Source organism: Trichosurus vulpecula, chromosome 7 (assembly GCF_011100635.1).
Source record: "Trichosurus vulpecula isolate mTriVul1 chromosome 7, mTriVul1.pri, whole genome shotgun sequence".
Classification (NCBI taxonomy): domain Eukaryota; kingdom Metazoa; phylum Chordata; class Mammalia; order Diprotodontia; family Phalangeridae; genus Trichosurus; species Trichosurus vulpecula.
The window spans coordinates 254,341,291-254,363,566 of record NC_050579.1 but is presented as its reverse complement, the minus strand read 5'-3'; the positions used below and the strand labels follow the sequence as shown (position 1 = coordinate 254,363,566).

General features: G+C 38.7%; 1 pseudogene across 1 annotated transcript in view; it reads right to left on the bottom strand.

Moving 5' to 3' along the window:
• Positions 1 to 22,276, bottom strand: part of LOC118856762 — a 91,172-nt pseudogene that overhangs the window by 6,633 nt on the left and 62,263 nt on the right. Inside the window, exon 5 of the transcript XR_005010883.1 lies at positions 10,476 to 10,680. The product of XR_005010883.1 is annotated as a zinc finger protein 2-like (transcript). The remainder of the gene's footprint in view (positions 1 to 10,475; positions 10,681 to 22,276) is intronic.

Below are 22,276 nucleotides of genomic sequence, written 5' to 3'. Positions count from 1 at the left end.
GGAAGAAGGGAGAGAATTTGGAACTCAAAGTTTTAAAAACAGATGTTCAAAAACAACAAAAAAAAAGTTTTTGCATGCAACTAGAAAATAAGATACACAGGCAATGGGGCGTAGAAATTTATCTTGCCCTACAAGAAAGGAACGGAAAAAGGGATGGGAGGGGAGTGGGGTGACCGAAGGGAGTGCTGACTGGGGAATAGGGCAACCAGAATATACGCCATCTTGGAGTGGGGGGGAGGGTAGAAATGGGGAGAAAATTTGTTATTCAAACTCTTGTGAAAATCAATGCTGAAAACTAAATATATTAAATAAATCAAAAAAAAAAAAGTTAAAAAAAACTATACTAAGGAGTACACCATGTATACCTGGAGGCAGCATTCTTGCCTGGAGAGGGGCATTTCCTGATAAAAGGTAAATGAGCAAGAAAAGTTTTCTAGGACACTACTGATAAAGGCACCAACATTTTGTGCTATATATTCTAAAGCAGAAAGAAACCAGCTCCTTACCACTGTGTCTTAGGGGGTGGAACTCCCAGGCTTCCCACTTAAGGTCATTCTCCATGGGCAGGGACTGTATATTTGATGACTCCTCAGCTGTTTCCTGAGGTTCCATCTCCTCTATAAGATCTTCTTGTGCTCGACCACTGAATGAGACCTGGAATAAATTTAGTTATTGGGGGAAGACAGGTGGTTGGAAAGGAATCACAACTGGAATTGGAAATAAGGCAGAGGGAAAAGAACATTCCAGGAAAAATCAACAAGGGAAAAATAGTTTCATTCTATCACCTAGAAAGGGATCAGACAACAGGAGAAAACAGACACACATGGGGGCCTCTAATTCCAAATTGCTTAAGTGGAGAATGAAATTCAGTTATCGTCTCACTGTTCCGTAAATGCCCCAAAACAAGCCCAAAGGCCCACACCTACACTCTCAATCAGTAAACATTTATTCAGTACCTACTATGTGCCAGCCACTGTGCTAAATGCTGGGGATACAAAAAGAGGCAAAAGACAGTCCCTGCTCTTGAGGAGCTTACGATTTAATGGGAAAGATAACATGCAAACAAATGTCTCAAACTATATACAGAATAAATAGGAAATAATTAACCAGAGAGAAGGCACCAGAATTAAGGAAGGCTGTAAAAGGTGGGATTTTAGTTAGGAAGGTCAGTAGTCATAGAGGAGAATGGAGAGCTTTCCAGGAATGGGGAACCACCAGAGAAAATGCCCAGACCTAAGAGACGGGGTGTTTTGTGTAGAACAGCCAAGAGGCCAGTGTTACTGGATTGAAGAGTATGTGTCAGGGAGTAAGGTATAAGAAAAATGGAAAGATAGGAGGGGAGCTAGATTACAAATGGCTTTAAATGCCAAGCAGCATTTTTTTGTATTTGCTCCTGGAGGTAAAAGAAAGCCACTGGAGTTTATTGGTTAGGGGTGTGTTTGTGTGTGAGGCATGATGAGACCTGCACTTTAGGACAATCCTTTTATTGGCTAAATGGAGGATGGACTGGAATGAGGAGACACTTGAGGCAGGCTACTGAAATATTCCAGGCATAAGGAGATGAAAGCTTGTACCAGAGGGGTGACAGGGTCAGAGGAGAGAAGAGGGAATATTGGAGAGATGCTGCAAAGGTGAAATCAACAGGCCTTGGCAAAAGATTGGACAGGGGCTGGGGGTGAGAGATAGTGAAGAACCCAGGATGACTCCTAGGCTGTGAGCCTGAGGAATGGGAAGATGGTGTTGCCCTCTACAGTAATAGGGAAGGTAGGAGTGGGGAAGGGTTTAGAGAGGAAGATGAGTTCTATTTTGGACATACGTGAGTTTAAGATTTCTAGTGCATATGCAGTTAGAAATGTCTTAAGGGCATCTGGAGATATAAAATGGGAAGTTAGGAGAGAGATTGGGGCAGGATTGGTAGATTTAAGAATCATCAGCATACAGATGGTAATTAAATCCACAGGAGTTGATGAGATCACCAAGTGAAGTAGTATAGAAGAGAAAAGGGCCAAGGATGGAACCCTAAGAGACACCTATGGTTAGAGGGTGTGATCTGGAGGAAGATCCAGAAAATGACAAAGAGTAAGCAGTCAGATAGGTAAGAGGAAAACCAGGAGAAACTAGTGTCCTCAAAACCTAGAAAGTAAAGAGAAATCAAGGAGTTATTTCAGATAACCTTTCCCCCTTCCTTACCTGATGTCCTGGTTCATCAAGCTCTCTCTCCAAATCTTCTAGAATGGTCACTGCCTCTTCTCCATTTTCTGGATGATGCTCTCGAACCCAGGTCTGGAGTTCCTTGGGCAAGATGGTCAGGAACTGCTCCAGGACCAGGAGCTCTAGGATCTGCTCCTTTGTGTGCCTCTCTGGTCTAAGCCAGAGACGGCAAAGCTGACGGAGTTGGCTCAGGGCTTCACGGGGCCCTGGTGAATCCTGGTACCCAAACTGCCTGAACTGTTGGCGAAAGATCTCTGGACCATGGCAGCTGTTCCAGTGGACGCTAGATCCCTGTTCATAGGTGTGGTCCTCTTCTATCTTCACTCTCAAAATACTCTCCTTTTCAGTCAGAGTGGGAGAAATCAATATTGAATCCTCACTCAATTCTGCAGACATTCTGAATGAGAATATCTTGGAAGGAAACTTACTTCAGTTGGGGTCCAGTCTTGGTTACCTTTAGCTCTTCTTCAAAGCCACTCCTGGATTATTGGATGAAAAAAAAAAATCAGCAGCAACAGATAACTAACTCTAAAAACTTGGACATACATGTGATAATGAAGGCTAGTCAGGACCTTGTCATTCAGTAAGGATATTTGCTTTTCTATGAGATGGAAAAATAAGACCGAACAAAGAAATATTGGTATTAATTCCTCATATTAATCACAACTTTATAAAAGGAAAGGGAAATCTGGTCACAAGAGCTAAAGCATTCTTAATTATTCTGGTTATAATGCTAGGCTCTGCATTTCCCTGAGCTTCAATTTCCTCATCTGTAAAAGGGGAACGATACTTATACTTCTTCCCTCACGGATGTATTGGGAAGGAATAAGCATTTATATGGCAACTACCATGTACCTGGCACTATGCCTGGGGGTTTTGGTTTTTTTTTACAGTTTTACATCTTACAGTTGAGGAAACTGAGGCTGAGAGAGTTTAAGAGAATTGCCTGGGGTCACAAATTTATTTAGTGTCGGAGGCTGGATTTGAACTCAGGTCTTACTGACTCCAAGCCACTGTGCCACCAACTGCCTCTAAAATTGTAATAAGCCTCTGTAATTTAAATGAATATGAGAAATTACCACCAATGTTATCATTCATATAGTCACAGAAATGACTGTGAAAACAGCAAATAAAAGATTAGCTAGAATGACAAAGAATGAATCTGTGAGAAACCTCCAGTGTATGGGTCAGATTCTAGGGAAACGGCTACCTAAGAGCAACTGTGGATAATGTATTCATCGATCCCCAGAAAGTGGTTCTTAAAAATTTAAAGCAGCTCCCCTAATTTTATCTCCAAAGAATTTTTAATACATATAGTCTAAAAATATTAAGCATGATGAAATGGGTGGTAGAGTACAATCTGTAATGCTACTGCAACATCTGCTCAAATCCTATATGGGTCTTTACCGTTCTTTTGTTTGTGAGTAGCCAGCACACTTTTTTTTTCCTCCAGTGAGCCAAAGATAGTGACTGAAAAATTTTACCCACTTCTACCTTCACCTTAGGCCCTGTATGTTACTTTCAACATTTATTTAAATAAACTGAACAAGACTCAAGGTCTATGGTCAAGGATCCATAATTCCTCTTCAAAAGGCTCATTATGTACTAACCAGGAGAAAGGGACTCCAATCAATCCTAGGAGTCAGAGATGAGCCCTTATCAGCAAAAGATTCTAGTGGTCAGCTTTTTCATTCCTAATCCTGACTGGGCCCAAGGTTTTCATCGGGTTTTTTTGGAAACCTCCCTTCCTTACTCCACATATTTATTCAGTTGCCAAATATTTATCTTTCCACCTCTAACGTCTCTAATGTCACCCATCTATTCACACACTCACCCCTCTGGTTCAGGCCACATCACCTACTGCATAGACTATTGCAATAGTCTCCCATTTCCTCTTCTTGTCTTACTTTTTCCCACTCCAATCCATTCACTACAAATCTACTGGAATGGTTTTCCTAACGCCCGGGTGTGGCCAAGTAACTCACTCAACGAACTCCAGGATTAAATTCAAACAATTGTCACGTACAAATGGGTTTTGACATTTTAAACTCTTCGCCACCTTTTCCCAACCTGCCTTTCCCAAGTCCCTTAAACAACCACTCGGTTTTTATCACACTTTTGCAGTCCAGCCGGACTGACCTCGCTGGTCTTCTTCACCCAGGACACTCCGTCCGCCCATCTTCTTGACTTTGCACTGGCTGGATCCTTACGCCTGGAATGCACTCCCTCTTCTCTGCCTCTTAATTTCCTTCAAAACAACTCAAGCAACACTTTCTGCATGAAACCTTTCCCAGGATGCTCGTGCTCTCTCCAAAATTACCTGGTCTTTATTTTGTATATCCTTAATTACGTAAACGTCGTGTCCCTCAACGGAATTAAGCTCCTTGACTGAATGCAACATTGTTTAGCTGGTGTATTTCCAGGGCTGAGCCCAGGACTTGGCACTTAGCATGAATTTTTTAAAAAATGTGTTCGTTTATTGGCAGGAAGGAGCAAACCTTAATGGAAAGCTACTTAAGGAAACGCTCCTTTCTGCACCCCCCCTCCCCGCCTTTTGCCTGTTTTCTCAGAAAAATTTCCCTGTGGCTCAGTAAGGAGGGACTGTGGCTGGAAAGGGCCAGCGAGGACAGTAGGGCACCGACAGAACAGGCCTACGCTCTACAAACAATCTTCCTGTTTTGGCTGCAGGGCCCAGAGCCTTCAAGTACCCCCAGGCACACCCCGGAAAGGCCGTGGAGGCGACGCGCCGGGACCCGAGCTCTTTCAGTCCTTCAACCCAGCACTCACCTAATTCCAAGCCGACCTTTTGAAGACTTCCGCACACACCCAGCCCGGACTACTCTTCCCAGAAGGCCTCGCACACGGCCCCGCCTTTCTCCAGACACGGCCCTCCCGTAGGATGCTCAACGCTCAGTGGCTCTGCGGCCGGGAATGCAGATGAGGCTTAAAACGTCACAACAGGGTTGCGGTGAACAATCGCGAGTTCTCCTCTCCCCGCTTCCCCGTCCTTCCTCGCAAATCTCTGCCTATGGGTGCGGCAGTTTCTCCACTTGTAGCCCTTTTTTCACAAGGCTGGATGAAGCTTCTGGGCTCCTCGATCTCTGCACCCCCGCTTCTGACCGCCCGACTGCAGAACGCCCCCGCAGACTTCTGGTTCTAGCCTCCAGCCTTGGAGGGAGGTGGCTCGCCCTTTCCGGGCTGTCGTAAAAGGATGTTAGAAAAACGCTCTCCCAGAAGCCTCCCGGCGGAGCTGCTTCCGGTTCTCGATCCTGGTCCTGCAAGGGGTGGGGGGAATGACTCACGTAGTTGCCGTAGAGACGAGGAATGGGGACTCCTGGAAGCACGTGACCACAGATTTAGAACAGAAAAGGGCAGTAAGCACCTTTCATTACCTTGGCGACTGCCCTTATCCTGTCTCACCCGACCTTTGCAATGAGTCGCCAAATTCTTCCTTTTCTACCTCCGCTGTACCTCTAGCATCTGCTCCCTTACCCCCGTGCACAAAGCCCCTAAAGTCACCCCCCTAGTCCAGGTTCTCGTTATCTCTAGTCTTTCCCTTCTCCAGTCTACCCGCCACACCGCTGAGAGTGATTTTCCTAAAGTGAAGGACTGACCGTGTCATTCCCTTGTCCAATAAACTCCGTTGGCTTCCTAATGACTAGGATAAAATACAAGGCATTGCAAATCTTAGTGCAGTTTTGATACTGAAATTTAAACCTGCACTAAGACTTTTGGAACGTAGAAACGACTTGGTTTTTAAAACCCTCTACAACCTAGCAATAACCTACCCTGAAACAATTTCTCCAATAGCTGTCCTGTAACATATTCATTAGAAAATTATGTAACGTCAGGATACCACCTTATATCTGCTAGGATGGCAAACATTTTAAAAGTCATTTAAAATGTCAGACTAATGCAAATATCATACACACACAGGGAGGGGAAGGAGGGAGATTTAAAAAGACAAAAATTGAACACTATTCATACCCCAAATAATTTAAGACAGTGCAAGCATCACTAACAGGAAGACTTTCTTTCCTAATGTCTTTCTGCACCCACCCGAATCCCTCAAATTCCCTTTTAGAATGTAGGCACTTTGAGGGTGGGGGCTGTTTCACCTTTGTTTTTGGAGTCCACCACCTACCATAGTGCTTGGTACATAGCAGGCACTTAAGTATTTGCTGTTTATTTGAAGAATGCATACATTATGGTATATCAATGTAATGGAATTATTATGGTGCCATAAAATTATAAAATATTAATTACACAAGGAAAAGAAATTTTAAAAAGACCAGAACTATTATACAGTCATTACAAGAATTTATTTTTTTTTTTAAGGAAGGAGGAAGGAAAACTGGTTGGTCAAATGAGGTGGAATTTCAGGGATTCTTGAAAGCAAACGCAGAGCTAAATTTCTTTTCGTTAAATGGCTGGGGGAATTTGAAAGTTTGGTCCTTGTTTTAAATGTTTGTTCTAAAAATTTGATCTCTGCTTTATTAGTTCTAACAAAAAGCTTGAGCCAAGTCAGAAAAGACAACTCACTGGGCAAATTTTTCATAAGTCAGTAAGGTACATTGGCAGATATTTTTCTACCACAACTGATTTGAATTTTTAGTTACTTTGCTATCAAAGGCATAAAAGACCAGTAAAATCACAGAATCTCGTTTGGATTTGAGCCTCAGGGGTCATTTAGTTCAATTCCTACCTGAAGAAGAATCCACTTTGTGATTCCAGCTTCTGCTGGGAGACTTCCAGTTAGGGGGAACGCACTACATTTCCACAGTAGAATATATGTTTTTTGAAGGCTTTTAAAGTTTTTTGTTTTTTTTTTTTAGTTTTGTTTTTGTGCCCCCAGCTTTCAGGACAATGTCTGTCACAGAGCAGTCACTTAATATTTGTCAAACTGAAACAGCTCGTTCTATTTTTTTAGATAGCTGTTAGGAATATTTTCCTTATTTGAAGACAAAGTTTGTTTCTCTGCAAAATATATCCCATGCTCTTAGAACTACGCTCTGGGTTTAAGCAGAACAAGTCTAATATATTTTCCATGATGAGACTTAAAATATTTGAAGACAACTATCACATCCTTCCTAAATCTTATCCTGTGTTTGGAGGTTATTTCATTTACCTAATAGCAGGTACTAATATCTTGATTATGCCTAGAAATTGTCCACGTTTGCTAGATGGAGACCTCCAAGTTTTCTGAAACTTTAAGGGGCCTGTTCAGCTGTTAGGAAAGGAAGACTGCTGTGATCAGATTTGTTACCTATGGTCCCCAGGGGAAGTTTTGATCATGTCATACTGATTTGTTAGAATAAAATACAAACTCCTTTGTTGTTTGGTGTTTATAGCTCTTCATAATCTGGGTATGGCCTATCTTTTGAGGTTTATCACATGTTGTGTTGTGCCCTTTACACACATGGTGGTAAGACTGGCCTAACTTGCTGTACATGACATTTCATCTCCCATCTTTGAGCCCTGTCATAGGTTATCTCCCATACTTAAGAATATACTGCCCTCCTCACTTGTTTTTTAGAATTCCTAAATCCCAACTAGCCTTAGTACAAGTGTCATCTTCTACACAAGGTCTTTCCTGATTCCTCCAATTGTTCAGAACCCCTACCCTATCCCATATTACTTTGAGTATTTTTTGTGCTTACTTATCTATGTAATCACTATTTCCTCCAGTAGAACATAAGGGCAGGAGGTGTTTTTGTTTTGTATTCCCAGAACCTGGTATGTTTTAAGCACTTAATAAATATTTGCTGAATGAATGCTTAACCAAATGAAGGTAGTTGTACCCCTCAGTTTACCTGATTTAGACTTGTGAAAGGTATCCAAGTCCTAATGCAATGACTATCATCCTCTTATTGGGGGAATAACACACAACAATGATTATCTATGGGGAGGTCATTGCTTTATTAGTCATTGGTTTGTTCCTTTCAGCCACATGGAGAATGAGTCCCAAACAAAAGACTCTTACATTTTCTATAACATAAAATAATACATTATATCAGTACATAGTCATACATACATACTTAACTCTATAATCCACATGACATCATTACTATCAGCATATTTATAAGTTCCATTCATTCTCCCCACTGGCTTTTTTTGATGAGTTGCTGCTATGTATTTGTCACATATATTGTTAACTGGCCCACACTAATTCCAACCTTTTGGAATCACCCAAAGCACTAGATATATTAATAATCCTGGGAGAAGCGTGAAATGATAATACTTTGTGACAGTTACAGGTAGACCAAACGGCCAATTACAGGTACCTTCTTTTCCTTCTTCCTTCGCATGTCTCATCTTTATATCTGATGTTTTTTCTACCCAGTGGTATAATTGAAGCGTAACAGGAGAACAGTCAATGGAGTATGTTACATAGGCATTATCTCTAACAAAAAGTGTATTATTATAATACATATAATGAATCCCTCAAAAGGGAAAATTAGTTTATCAGTTTCTGTCAAAGTAATTTAAATAAATAAACCAGTTGCTTTATTTTCAAATAGAACACTTATTTCCATTAAACATGTAGGTATAATTTTTGTGCTACTCTATTTGCCCAATACATATTGATGAGCTGCTGAAAAATATAAAATCTTTAAAACTTATAAACTATAGTGGAGGCGTTCTTAACTTCCATTTTGAAAAATGTATACAAAAGATTTTGGCAAGTTCTTTAAATCAGGTATTGCTAGTTTCTATATTTTTGTGGTATCATCATGGGTCCAGACTCAGATCGAAATCTGATCTAAACTCTATGTTTTGAAGTAGTGGTTAAGCTTACCCAAGGTTAATACCCCAAATCCCAAGATGCATTTGTATTAGCAAGTCAATTTTTAATTTATGTTGGGGAAACATATCTATTAACCACAATTACATAGTTGTGTTAGCTAGTTATCTTTTTCTGGTATTGAGCTATCTGGTGTATACTGTTAAGTTATGGGCTGGACTAAGTAGCCTCTCAGGTACTGAGACTTCTGAAATTTTGTGACAAAATTATCTAAAGTTCCCTTTGCCTCAATTTTAAGTGATACTTACAATACGATGCAATAGCCCAATCAATCACACTTCTTCATTATAAAGATATGCTTGCCAATATAATTAGATACACAAGTCAGTTAATAAAGGGGATCCTCTTAGATAATGCTGTAGATACACTGAAAAAGTTTTACTATACAACTTTCCATTTCCGAAATGATGATGATGCTACGACCACTTAGCATCACATCAGTTTGTTACAATATACCTTCATATCATGTGATAATCTGATTTGGTAGCTTATTTTACACACACATTTTTTAAAGTTAGAGGCTTCCTGCTAACACAGGGAAGCATCTTGTTCTTGTCAATGAGCTGACTCTAAACTACATACTATTTACATTCTTACCAGCTTTAATCATAGTATGTCTGTTTTCTAATCTGGGAGTCGTCCATTTCTTGACCTCAATAATCTCTCATCCTAGATAATGGTGTCTATTCTTGGGCCTATACCTCTCTGGCTACTCTTCCTATAAGCCTGAATCTTTATATTAAAGCATGAAAACAAGAGAGACTGCATGGCATTGTAGATGAGTGCTGGCTTTGAACTCTAGTAGATCTGACTTCAAGTCCTACCTCTCACATATACAAGCTGTGTGACCATAGTTTGAACTGTGGATGTGTAGTGGAAAATGTTCTCTACAACAATGAAATCATAGATCCAGGCCAAAACAACAGGCCTAATAGAAGAGCTGAAAAAGATGTCTTCAAATTTGCTGCTAGAATTCCTCTGTTGCATTTTAAAAAATAAAAAGTGCCCATCTTTTCAATGAATGACATTATAAAACTCCTATATTCACTCTAAATAGGGGGAAGTTATCTAAGAAGGACATTTTTAGAGACAGGGGCAAACAGTCATCTAGCTAACATGGCAATGGAAATAGAATAAATTAATAGATTATCCCCAACAAGTGGGATTTAAGGGTGACTGCTTGAAGCAGAGCTAGAATTCTCAAATGTCTGATAGGAGTAGTATTGTACTATCATGTAAGAAAGAAATGGTAATTAATGTTTCACATTCTCCACAGTGACTTTTCTGATCTTCAAAAAGGAATTTATGCCCACTACAACTACACCGATTTCATCAAAAGAATCTTTGTCTGTTGAGTCATCTCTTCTAATGAAACGGTTTTCATTACTTTCAAATACTCATGACACTGTTAGGATTTTTTCTTTATTGTGCCTTCTCTTATGTCTAAAAAGATTGGAACTTTGGCTGAATGCTTTCCCACATTCATGACATATATAAGGTTTTTCCCCAGTGTGGATTCTTCGATGTTGAATAAGAATTGAGCTTCTGCTGAAAGCTTTTGCACACTCATCACATTCATAGGGTTTCTCTCCACTGTGGATTCTCTGATGAAGAATAAGGGCTGAGCTTTGACTGAAATTTTTACCACATTCATCACATTTATACTGTTTTTTGCGAGAGGGATTTCCCTGCCTTCTTTTGAATCTGCCATCACTTTCACAGGTTTCTCTAAATTTTAAAACCTGGGGAACATTCATATTGAAGGTGCCAGGAATGCTACCATGTGCCTCTATATCAGAAGAAATCTGCTTTGGAGCCAGTTCTACCTTTTCCACTCTGGTGTCATCACCTGAAAAAACAAAAAGAAAATGCAGCATCATCTGTTTTCTGTGCTGCAAGGGGAACAAGATGATCTAAGTGAAATACAAATGTTCTAGGAATTAATGGCTTGTAAATACCTGCAAAATGGCACCACAATAGGAGAGACAGGGAAAGTAAGGCAACAGACTTTGGGGAGGGAAGGGTAACAGAGACAATGAAATGAACATGGGAATAGGTAGAGTATAAAGTGGGTAGTAAAAAAGATGGCAAGATAGTGTTGATGCCTGGGATCAGGAAGACTCCTCTTTCTGTGCTCAAATCTGTCCGCAGACACTTACCAGCTGTGCAACCCTGGCCAAGTCACTTAACCCTGTTTGCATCAGTTTCCTTATCTGTAAAATGAGCTGGAGAAGGAAATGGCAAATCACACTAGTATCTTTGCAAGAAAACCCCAAATGGGGTCGAACACGACTGAAAAATGACTAGCAACTAAAAAAAAATGGCAAAGGATGAGTGAGAGAGGTGAGAGATTTAAAAACCACTGAACCATTGAAATAAAAATGTTGCTGGTTTTATGAAAAAAAACCCAACATAATAAATTTGATTTGATTAAAAAAATGAAAGAAAACCAAATTACTGGTATCAAAAATGAAAAAGGTGAATTTACCACCAATGAAGATGAAATTAAAGCAATCATTGGGAGCTATTTTGCTCAACTATGTGCTGATAAATCTAACAATCTAAGTGAAAAGGATGAATAATTTACAAAAATATAAATTGCCCAGATTCACAGAAGGGGAAATAGAATACTTAAATGCCCCTATTTTAGAAAAAGAAATTAAACAAGCCAAAAAATGATCTACTTAGGAAAAAATCCCCAAGTCCATTTGGACTCACAAGTGAATTTTGCCAAACATTTAAAGAACAATTAATTCTAATACTATATAAACTATTTGGAAAAATTGGCAAAGGAGTCCTTCCAAATTTCTTTTATGACACAAATATGGTGCTGATACCTAAACCAGGAAGAATTAAAACAGGAAGAAAAATACAGACCAATTTCCCTAATGAATATTGATGCAAAAATGTTAATAAAATACTAGCAAGGAGATTACAGCAATATATCACAAAGATCATATACTATGACCAGGCGGCATTTATACTAGGAATGCTGGGCTGTTTCAATAGTAGGAAAGCTATCGGTGTATTTGACCATATCGGTAACAGTGCTAGCAGAAATTCTGTGATTATCTCAACAACTTGTGACAAAATATAATACCCATTCCTATTAAAAACACTGGAGAACACAGATATAAATAGAACTTTCCTTAAAATGATTAGTAGCATCTATCTAAAACCATCAGCAAGCATTATTTCTATAACATGGATAGATCAGAAGCCTTCCCAGTAAGATCAAGGCTGAAACAAGGATGCTCAGTATTATTACTATTCAATATTAAAGCAGTTAAAAAACTAGCTATAGCAATAAGAAAAGAATAAGAAATTGAATAAATTAGAATAGGCAATGAGGAAGCAAAACTATCATTCTTTGCAGATAATATGATGCTACCCTTAGAGAATCCCAAGAAAATCAACTAAAAAGCCAACTGAAATAATTAACAACTTCAGCAAAATTGCAGGAGATAAAATAAACCCACATAAATCACCAGCATTTCTATATAGTACCAACAAAGTCAAGCAGCAAGAGACAGAAAGAGAAATTCCATTTAAAACAGCTGCAGACAGTGTAAAATAATTTTTTACCAAGACAAACCCATGAACCATGTGAACACAATTACAAAACACTTTTTACACAAACAAAGTCAGATCTAAACAAGTGGCAAAATATCAATTGCTCATGGGTAGGCCTTGCCAATATAGTAAAAATGACAATTCTACCTAAATTAATTTACTTATTCAGTGCCATGCCAATCGAGCTACCAAGAAATTATATATGACAAAAAATAATTCATCTGGAAGGACAAAAGATCAAGAATATCAAGGGAATTAATGGGGAAAAAAAGTGTGAAGAAAAGTGGCCTAGGAATACCAGATCTCAAATTGTATTTCAAAGCGGTAATCGTCAAAACAATTTGGTGCTGGCTAAGAAACAGTGTTTGACCAGTGAAACAGATTAGGTTCACTATACACAGTAGTAAATGACCATAGCAATCTGATGTTTACTAAACCCAAAGATCCAAGCTTTTGGGACAAGAACTCACCATATGACAAAAATTCCTGGGAAAACTGGAAAGCAGTTTGGCAGAGACTAGGTATAGAACACCTTACACTATATACCAAGATAAGGTCAAAATGGGCACATGATTTAGGCATGAAGGGTGACACCATTAGCAAATTAGGGGAGCACAGAAAATTTTACCTGTCAAATCTATGCATAAGGAAAGAATTTATGACCAAGAAGAGTAAGATAGTATTACTGGTTGTAAAATGTATAATTTTGATTATATAAAATTAAAAGTTTTTACACAAACAAAACCAATACAGACAAGATTAGAAGGAAAGCAGAAAACTGGGGGGAAATTTTACACAAAGTTTCTCTGATAAAGGCCTTATTTCTCAAATATATAGAGAATGGACTAAAATTTATAAGAATACAAGTCATTCCCCAACTGATAAATGGTCAAAGGAGATGAACAGGCAGTTCAAAAGAAGAAAGCGAAGTTATCTATAGTTGTATGAAAAAATACTCTAAATCACTATGGATTAGAGAAATTCAAATTAAAACAACTTTGAGGTACTACCCTATACCTGTCAGACTGGCTAATATGACAGAAAAGGAAAATGACAAATGTTGGAGGTGATATGGGAAAATTGGAACACTAATGGACTGTTGGTAGAGTTGTGAACTGCTCGACCACTCTGGAGAGCAATTTGGAACTATGCCCAAAGTGCTATAAAACCATGCATACTCTTTGATTCAGCAATAAAACTACTAGGTCTGTATCCCAAAGAGAGTTTTAAAAAAGGAAAAAAGTGTGTGTGTGTGTGTGTGTGTGTGTGTGTGTGTGTGTATGTATGTATGTATATGTATATATATTTATAGCAAATCTTTTTGTGCTGGTAAAGAATTGGAAACTGAGGGGATGCCTATCAACTGGGGAATGGCTGAACAAGTTGTAGTATGTGATTGTGATGGAATACTATTGTGCTATAAGCAGGATGGTTTCAGAAAAACCTGGAAAGACTTATATCATTTGATACAAAGTGAAGTGAGCAGAAGTAGGAGAACACTGTACACAGTAATAGCAATATTATATGATGAACAACTGTGAATGATTTCACTCTTCTCAGCAATACAATGATATGGGACAATTTCAAAATACTTATGATTAAAAATGTTATCCACCTAAAGAGAAAAAACTGATGCAAGTCTGAATGCAGACAGAAGCATGCATTTTTAAAAAATTTTCTTGGCATTTTTTCTTTGGTCTGCATTTTCTTTTGCAACATGGCTAATATGGAATGATGTTTGGCATGACTGCACTTGTATAATCTACATCACATTGCTTGCCTTCTTAAGGATGGTGTATGGGAGAGTGGCAAAGAGTGGATTTGGAACTCAACATTTTAAAAAATGAATGTTAAAAATCATTTTTATGCAAAATTGGAAAAAATATAAAGTAAAAAAAATAATTTTGAGTTTCACTCATAGTGGCCATTAAGTGATAGGCTTCTTATCCAAAGTCGTGATTCTTGAAGCTTGCTTTGTATTCCCCAAAAATTATCTCAAATTACCTCAAAAGGCATTTAAAAATTCACAAAATCCATAAAACAATTAATTTAAATCTGTATTAATAAAGCTTAAATACAAAAGTTTTGGGAATAATTATGGTTTTCTTAGACAAAAGTGAGAGAGATAATGGCCAGCTTAGAATTTTATAACAGACCTTTTGACCCAGCAATACTACTTCTAGGGTTGTATCCCAAAGAGATCACACAAGCGGGAAAAGGACCCATATGTACAAAAATATTTATAGCGGCTCTTTTTGTGGTAGCTAAGAATTGGAAATCATAGGGATGCCCATCAATTGGGGAATGGCAGAACAAGCTGTGGTATATGAAGGTAATGGAATACTATTGTGCTATAAGAAATGGGGATGATATGGACTTCATAACAACCTGGAAAAACCTACACGACATAATGCTGAGTGAGTGGAGCAGAGCCAGGAGAACATTATACACAACCACAGACATATGGATTCTGTGAGGACCAACCCTGACAGACTTCGCTCTTCTCAGCAACACAAGGTGCAGGCCCAACTCCAAAGGATTCACGATGGAGAATGCTGTCTACATCCAGAGAAAGAACTATGAAGTATGAATGCAGATTGAGGCACACTTCATGCTAGCCTTTTTTTCCCCCTCTTTTCTTTTTTCTTTTTCTCTCTTTTCTTTTTGTTTTTGGGTTGGTTATTTTTTTGGTTCTGTTTCTTCTTTCTCGTGATTCATTTCATTGGTTATAATTCTTCTCCACAACTTGACTAGTGTGTAAATTAATTCAATGCGAAGTTATACGTGGAAGTTACATGGGATTCCATGCCATCTTGGGGAGGGAGGAGGGGAGGGAGGGAAGAAAATCTGGAACTCAAAATTATGTAGAACCAAGTATTGTAAACTAAAAAAAAATTAAAAAAAAAAAGAATTTTATAACAGATGAGTAGTGGAAAACCTGGCTTGGATTTTAGAAGGGTAGAGTTCAAAGAATTCAGATTGGATTAACAGGATCATATAGCCTGAGGAACAAAGAAGTTGGGTCAAAAGGAATGGGAGACACTGAAAATAGAGATTCCAGTGAAGTCACGATTGATTCAAATACAGAAGCAAAAAAGAGAGGTGTCTACATGTAGCTAAACATGCAAGTCAGTAACAAACTGATTTAAAAATAACAATTCACACTATGTATTACATTTTAAGGCTTCACAACATACACAATATTTCTTATATACATATGTACAAAGCATGGACATGAGAAGAGGTTAATAAGGACAAATACAAAAAGTGGCAAAGTTCTGTCTTATGAAGAATGTCAGGAAGGCTAAAGGTCTGAGGTGAGGTAATAAATATCAAATAGTAGAGAAAGGGTTTTGTATGTACGTGTTTTGCTATTCTGGAGTTAAGAGGAAGAATAAGAAAGGAATAGGTCCTGTTTGGTATAAATAGGAAAACAATAGTTGTTATAAAGAATGTCATACTATTCAAATAGTACTGGATTTTAAAATCTGAGCATCTGGGTTTGAATCTCAATTCTGCATTACCTATGGTCAATTACAACCTTTCTGAGCTTCATGGAATTACAAAATTTCAAGGACAGAAGGGACCTCAGAGTTCTAGTCTAAGATAACATCTAAATTAAAATTCTTTTTAAAATCTACCTAATAGTCATTTCTCTATATCTCTCTTGTTTTTTGTGGCTAAACTTGCTTTATTTCCGCTTCATTTCCGCTCTTCTGAAATCTCTACCGTCTGGTTTCTGACCTCATAATTCCGTTAAAACCACTCTGTTCAAAGTTACCAACGATCTTTTAATTGACAAATTTAATGGCCTTTTCTCAATCTTTACCTTTCTGGACCTCTGTATAGTCTTCAACACTGTCAATCACCTTCTTCTTGACACTCTCCTCTCTAGATTTTTCTAATAATGCTCTCTCTTGGGTCTCTTCCTACAAGGATCTTTTGCTGGATCTTCCAGGTCACATTCACCAATTGTGGGTCCAGGATTCCAATCAGAAGCAGAGCAAGGATGGGAGTGGACAAAGTCCAGTCCTCTCTCCAAAAGCATTCCCCAAAGTTCTACCCTGGGTCCTTTTCTCTTCTCCCTCTATATGATTTCCTCTGGTGATCGCATCAGCTCCCATGGATTCAGGTATCATCATGCAGATGATTCTCAAATCCATTTATACAGCCCTAACCTCCCTCCTGACCTCTAGACTCACATCTCTAACTGCCTATTGGACATCTTCAACTGGATGTCCTATAGACAACCAAAACTCAACATGTCTAAATTGAAATCATTTACTTTTCCTCCAAGCCTTCCTTAACTTCCCTATTACAAGGGTGCTGCCATCATCATCATCATCATCCTCCTCCAGTCACCCAGGCTCACAATCTAGGTGTCAGCTTCAACTCTTCACCCTCTCTCTCACTCCCTCCATCATTCATCAAATCTGTTGTCAAGTCCTGTTAATATTACCTTTCTAACATCTCTTGCACATACCCCCTTCTCTCCTCTGACACTGCCACTATTCTGTCATAGGCACTCATCACCTCATGCCTAGACTGCTGCAGGAACCTTCTAGTTGGTCTCCTTGCCTCAAGGCTTTTTCCCCTCTAGTTCATTTTCCACTCAGCTATCAAACTGATTTTCCTAAAGCACAGATCTGATTGTGTCCTCCCTTACTCAATAAACCCCAGTGGTTTCTTATTATCATAAGCCCTTCATAACAGGTTCTCTTCCTTTCCCTTCCTTTACTTCTTATACCTTACTCCCTTCCAGGAACTTTACAATTCAGTGATACTAGCCTCCTTTTCTTGCACACAATACTGCATCTTCTGTCCCTTCATTTTGACCTCCTGGCTTCTTTCAAGTCTAAGCCAAAAAATCCCACATTTTGAAAGCCTTTCCCCATTTCTCCTAAATGCTAGTTCCTTCCCACTGAGATTATTTCCAGTTTACTCTGTATATATCTCCTTTATACATAGTTTTTTGCATGCTGTTTCCTCGATTAGAATATGAGCTCCTTGAGAGCAGGAATTGTTTTTGCCTTTATTTGTATCCCCTGCATTGAACAAAATGCCTGACACATAGTAGGCATTTAAAAACTACTTGTAGACTTGTCTTGTTATGGTTTATTTAAAAAATTCCTACAGTCTAGTAATTGGAGATTAAGCTCAGTGATGAAGTATCTGATGCTTAATCTGCAGTACACATCATTACCACTTAGATAAGTGTCTTCTGAAAAATAAGGGGGTGGGTCTAGCTCTAAATGTATTATGGTATTTTTAGCTCACGTTTTGTCTACCAAGGAGAACAAAATTTTTCAGCTTAGAAGGACAGAACAAGAATGGTTAACAGAGAATTGAAACTCAATATAAAAGAGGAGGTTAAAAAAAAAGCACCTATCTTTACTCAATGACATCAAGTCAAAAGGTCCATGTGAATGAGATCCCAGGATAGTGAAAGAACTTGTATATATCACTGAAGAGGCAGTGAGGTATGGTGGAAATAGCACTGCACTTAGAATCATCATATGGGTTCAAGTGCTGGCTCTGTCAATTATTAGCCATGTGATCCTGGAAAAAAAATCCTGTAACCTCTGAATCCTCTTTCCCCATCTTTAAAATAGCTAATATTACTTTCCTTAAAAACTTATAATGAGTAAAGCACTATGCAAACACAAAACATGAGTTTTTTCTTTATTACTACTAAGCTGCTATATGTGCTCTCTGAGGAACTAAATATGAGGTACTGTAGAACCGGAGAAAGATAAATGTCAGGGTCACAGAAGTGATTATCCAGCTGTACTCTCCCCTTGTCACACACAATCTGAAATATTGTGTCCGGTTTGTAAGCCCATGTTTTAGAAGGGATATTGACCAGCTGGGGCTTGTCCTGAGGAAAGTGCTCAGGATGGTGATATGAGTGAAAAAGATGAACTGGTGAAGTGATGACAGAGAACAGACAATACCTATTTTTAAATATGTGAAGTGTGGTCATGTAGATAAGAAGCTACACTTGTTCTGCTTGGCCTCCAGAAGTCAGAATAAGAACCATAGGAAGGCAGAAAGGTAGATTTTTGGCCCAACATAAGGAAAAACTTCCTATCAAGTACAGCTGTACCAAAATTCAATCAGTTACTTCAGGCATTATTAAATAACCCACCATTGGGGGTTCTTCAAGCAGAGACCAAATCCTCACTTAACAGGGGATGTTCTAGAGAAGATTCATATTTTGGGTAGGGAACAGACTAAATGACCCTTCAAATGAAATCATGAAATCATGGAATGCTGGTATTAAAACCAACATTTATAGCTTATAACCCTCCAAGTGTTGACAATCTGAATTTTAAGCAGATATGAGAAATAAACAATTTATTTTAACAACAGTCATGAACATTCCATTCAGATTTTCTGCATTAAAATCATACCTATTTATGAATTACAGCAAAAAAAGTCCTATTTCTGTAAAAGTGAAAGAAACCCCTTGTAAGGGAAAACTCTAGGATGAAAGCAATCAACATCCACAGCTATTTTTACCTATAAGCCCTAGCTTCTCTGGGTCTTTCCCATGCCCTGAGAAACAGACAATTTCTGAACTAGTGGTTCAGCCCCTTTATTCAAGCCTGACACAAATACAGAAACAAAAATCTTTTCTTTAATTCACAAGAAATAGGGTAGAAGAAAGGAAAGAACTGGAGTTGTATACACCAAACAAATTTGAGTCTAGTCATTAGGATAAGAAATTGTATTCTATAAATTTGTTTCTCCATTTCTTGGTCTTTCTTTTAGTCACTTAAAGTTCTTTTTTAAAAACTCCAAACTAGCCTTTCTTTACTTCAGTGCTGGACATCTTCATTGGGATGTATCATCCAATCCAGTTTAATTCAATGAACAAGAATTATGAAGAGCCCACTATATGCAAAGAACTATGCTAGGGGATGGGGATACAAAGACAAAACTGAAAAATAGTCCCTGACCTCAAGAAGCTTACATTCTACTGAATTCTCCCTCTCAAATTCAAGACACTCAAGTCCAAAACAGAACCCATTATCTTTCTTGTAAGCTTATGCACATTCAAATTTTCCTATTTCTGTCCTTCAGTCCTCCCAGTTTCCCAGGTTTAAAACTATAGCATCCACCCTTGAATCTTCTCTCTAATGCCACATTCAATTGGTTGCCAAGTCTTATCAATTTTACTTCCACAGTTTCTCTTGCACCTACTCCATTCTCCACACTCACAACCTTGTCAAAACCTTGGTTCAGGCTCTCATCACTTCTTGCCTGGACTATTACTGTCAACTCCTCATTGTTCTCCCAATTTCCAGTCTCTCCCTCCTCTAAACCATCTTACAAACAGTTGCTAAATTGATACTTCTAATGCACAATTCTTATATCTCTTTCTGCTTGAGAAGCTCCAGGGGATTTTTGAAGTAAGAGGAAAAGAGATTTTTACACAGTTCATTCAGAGTAAGCAGGATGACCAGTATATACCCTCCAGAGATGAGGTGCAGTGGTGATCTTAATTAGGGCCTTGGAAAAAACCATGAAAACAGGAATTTCCTGAAAACAGGAGAAAAACACAGGAGGGGGTAAAGTTAGAAATAGTTATGGATACCTTCTGGGATAGGTTTTTTTAAAAGTAGAGAGAAGTTGCTGGAAAATGGAAAGATGTGTCACATATAGTCTACAGTGGATAGAAGAGGAACTGATTTACAAAGAGTGGTAAGGTGGTCTGAAGAAATAGTTCTAGCAATGCAGAAAGAAACCGGAAAGACATAAAATTTGATGTAAAAGGTAATGGAAGTCAAAGTAGGAAAAGTATGGAAATGAAGCCAAGAAGATGAATGAGGAAAATGATATTTTTTCAGGAAGTCAATTAACATTTATTAAGTTCCTAATGTATGCCAAGCACTGTGCTAAGGTCTGGGGAAATAATTTTTCTTTTTTTCAAGACAATCAGGGTTAAGTGACTTGCCCAGGGTCACACAGCTAGCTACATATCAAGTGTCTGAGGTCATATTTGAACTCAGGTCCTCCTGACTCCAGGGCCAGTGATCTATGCATTGTGCCACCTAACTGCCCCTGGAAAATAATACCGATATGAGAATGGCCAATGAAGAAGTTATAGTAGAAGAAATGACAGGTATGATTGACATCTATAAATAAAGACTAATTTCATTCATGATATGAAAAGGGTAAAAGGAGCTCTACCATATTGAGAGCTTATGCCTGGGAAAACAAATACCAATAATGCCTCCAACAGTAACAGGTGGATGGGTAAAGAAAAGGCACCAATTATATATACCTGAGGTGGAAGGCACACCCACTTTCACCCTCCACCCCACATAGAGATTAATTCCTTACCACTTCGTCTTAGGGTGTGGAGTTCCCAAGATGCCCACTTGAGTTGGTTAACCATGGGCTGGACTTGGAGGCTTAGTGACTCCTGATCTGTTCCTTGAAGTACCATCTCTTCCTGATTTTGTTGATGGAATGAGACCTGGAAACATTTAGATTTGGTTGGGGTTGTGAGCTAATCATGGTAGTAATAACACAAATCACAGAAAGAAAAGACTATATGGAAAAATGTCTCAGGGACAAAGGATGGAAGAATTAGAATTTCATTCCTTTTTCTAGAACAATGGGCAAATATGGCAGACAAGAAGAGAAAACAGACAAGACTATATTTCTAACTAGGTGAAGGGGAGATAGAAATTCAGAAAATTTCCCCCCATTATTAGATGACCCCATGTCATATGAACCTGCTCTCCTGGTCCATCAATCTCGCTTTCCAAATCTTCCAGCACAGATACTGCCTCCTCTCCATTCTCTGGATGATGCTTTTGTACTAAGGTCTGGAGCTCTTTGGGCAGAATTGCCAGGAACTGCTCTAGCACCAGCAGCTCCAAGATCTGCTCCTTTGTGTGCATTTCAGGCCTCAGCCACAGATGGCAAAATTCCCGAAGTTGACTCAGGGCCTCACGGGGCCCAGGAGAATCCTGGTAGCCAAACTGCCTGAAACGCTGCCGAAATGTTTCTGGGCTATAGCAGTTGTTCCAGCGGAGGTTGGGTTCCTGTTCACAGGTATTGATTTCCTCCTCTTCCATCTTCACTATTAGAATCCTATCTTGTTCATCTGGCGTTTGTGAAACTAGCATTGAAGCCTCCTTTACTTTTGCAGACATTCTGATTTAGAAGAGTCGGTGCCAAGATCTCCTGGGATTTAATCTTCACAGAAATTAATTTCTCTTTGTAGGTAGCCCCCAGGTACTGTGAAAGAAACTGGAAATGCAGACGAATGCTGAAAACTAAGAACAAAGAATACCAAACTCACTTAAAGTCTAGCCTATGGTTTTCTCTAAGAGAAAGAATTCTTACGGAATCATAGAATTTTAAGAGTTAGAAGGAACCGCGGCAGTTATTTATTTCAACCCTAGCTAAATATGAACCCCATCTACCATACTTCCAAAAACTTGTCATCCGGTCTCTACCTGAATGTTTTTAGTAATGGGAAATTTGCTACCTCATGAGGCGGCCCATTCCATTTTCAGAGAGTTGACAAAGATGATTTTAATTAGACCCCTATTCTGCTCTAATTGGTATTAATCATCTTACTGTGATTCCATGGGGTAGTGACTATTAGCAATTATTAGTGATATACTCATCTAGTAATATACATTTATTCTAGTCAACTAATATGAA